This window comes from Pundamilia nyererei, unplaced genomic scaffold (assembly GCF_000239375.1).
Source record: "Pundamilia nyererei isolate P.nyererei 1_Seehausen unplaced genomic scaffold, PunNye1.0 scaffold00281, whole genome shotgun sequence".
NCBI lineage: Eukaryota > Metazoa > Chordata > Actinopteri > Cichliformes > Cichlidae > Pundamilia > Pundamilia nyererei.
In genome coordinates this window covers 264757-267098 of record NW_005187682.1, presented here as the reverse complement: position 1 = coordinate 267098, position 2342 = coordinate 264757, and the positions used below count along the sequence as shown (strand labels likewise).

General features: G+C 44.3%; 1 protein-coding gene across 3 annotated transcripts in view; it reads left to right on the top strand.

The window, feature by feature from the left end:
- Positions 1-2342, top strand: part of dipk1c (divergent protein kinase domain 1C) — a 40091-nt gene that overhangs the window by 25896 nt on the left and 11853 nt on the right. The gene's annotated exons all lie outside the window — the stretch shown is intronic.

The window sequence follows — 2342 nt, the reverse complement described above, 5'->3', positions numbered from 1 at the left end:
ATCCATCCATCCATCCATCCATCCATCCATCCATTTATCCGTCCATCCATCCATCCATCAATCCATTCATCCATCCATCCATTAATCCATCCATCCATGCGAAATCCATCCATCCATCCATCCATCCAACCATCCATCCATCCATCCATCATCCATTAATCCATCCATCCATGCAAAATCCATCCATCCATCCATCCATCCATCCATCCATCCATCCATCCATCCATCCATCCATCTATCATCCATTAATTCATCCATCATCCATCCATCCAGCATCCACCCATCCATCCAACATCCATCCATCATCCATTCATCCATCCATCCATCCATCTATCATCCATCCAGCATCCACCCATCCATCCATCCAACGTCCATCCATCCACCCATCCATCCATCCATCCAACGTCCATCCATCCACCCATCCATCCAACATATGTCCGTCCATCCATCCATCCATCCATCCATCCATCATCCATTAATCCATCCACCCATCCATCCATCCACCCATCCATGCATCCAACATCCATCCATCCATCCACCCATCCATCCAACATATGTCCATCCATCCATCCATCCATCCATCAATCATCCATTAATCCTTCCACCCATCCATCCATCCACCCATCCATGCATCCATGAATCCATCCATCCATCCAACATCCGTCCATCCACCCATCCATCCACCCATCCATGCATGCATGAATCCATGCATCCATGAATCCATCCATCCATCCAACATCCATCCATCCACCCATCCATCCAACATCCATCCATCCAACATCCATCCATCTATCATCTTTGGGAATAAGAGTGATGTGAAAATAGTCTGAGCACAGCTTGCTTTGAGTGTTCTGTACATTTTCGTGGACTTCAGAGTTTGTGGTTGTGATATTCAGTGTTGGTCAAGTTACTTGAAAAAAATAATCAGCAACTAATTACTGATTACTTCCACCAAAAAGTAATCCCGTTACTTTACTGATTACTTATTTTCAAAAGTAATTAGTTACTTAGTTACCTTTTAAAAACATGATTTACAACCTGAATAGGTGATAAAGCGATAGATCTTTCAGCCCAATTCTACTTTATCTGCATAATCCATCATACAAAATGTAATCAGATGGAAAAGTCTCTTTTTAAAATTTGTTTTATTAGTTTTAATCTTTTAACTTTATGCATCAAGGAAAAATTAAATTATATGTAATCTGTAATTGTAATTACTGTAATGGGCAGTAACCATCTCTGGTGATATTAAAACTGAGTGACACCTTTGAATTCTGGCGTGTTGAAGCAGAAAGATTTCAAAGCTAAAATGTCAGCGACTCCCATCCAGCATGAAGGCCGGCTTCTCTGAGGTTTTATTCCTGGAAGCTTCACATCCGTTAAATCCCTGTGAGTGCTGCTTTTCCCACGGTCCGTGTGAAAGCAGCTGACTCCAGTCTCTAACAGCCTGCTCAGTGTCACTTTGAGCCAAGCACCTCACAGAGACGTCACCATCCGCTCTCATCGGGATTTATGAACCATGTGCAGATGTTTATGAGTCAGGAAACAGACGAAGGGCTGAACATCCCGTTATCTAAACTCTCCCCTTCAGCACGTTAACCGTGGGACGCTGAGAGGATGAAGGCTCGTTCATCATCGCTCTGCTGTCATCAGCCGTTATCAGGGCCTCTCTCTCCCGGGCCAATTAACCCGTCTGCATACCTGCCCGCCTTATCTGTCCTCCTGCGCTATCTCGTCCTCCGCTTTTCTGTCTCCTGCACTTCCTGCCTCCCTAACACGACTCACGTTACCGTCTCAGCTTCATTTTCATACTTTTATTTTTTATTCATCTTCACAGCGCTGTGGTCCAGCAGGAGATAAATAACTATTAACTATTCCTGAGCATCCCTCACTTCAACTTCTGTTTAATTTTAAGCATCACTTCATGGTGGAAACATCTTTGTTTTTTGAGAGGAACACAGGAGATATGAAGACCAAGAGTTTATAAATCAAAATAAATGAATTTGTCACTGACAGGTATCAGACAGAAGCATCGTGCAGAAGCCTTAAACAGAGAGTCTCTGATTGTGGCTCCTCTGGGAGCATAAATTTCTCGTCCCTGTGCGAAGTGATGTGAGGATTTGATTTATTAAAGTTGGGTTTTAAAGCGCAGGTAATGTAAGAGTAAGAGCTATGGCATGGCGGGCAGCGGCAGGTGCAGGTGTGCGATTGTGAAGTCGGTCTGGGCCTCTGAGCTTCTTACCGACTGATGCTTGTGTTGGAATGTGAGCAGAGAGGATTAACGGCCTAATCCCCGAGAACAACCCGACGCTCACACCTCCGGACACTGAGCTGCTCAGACA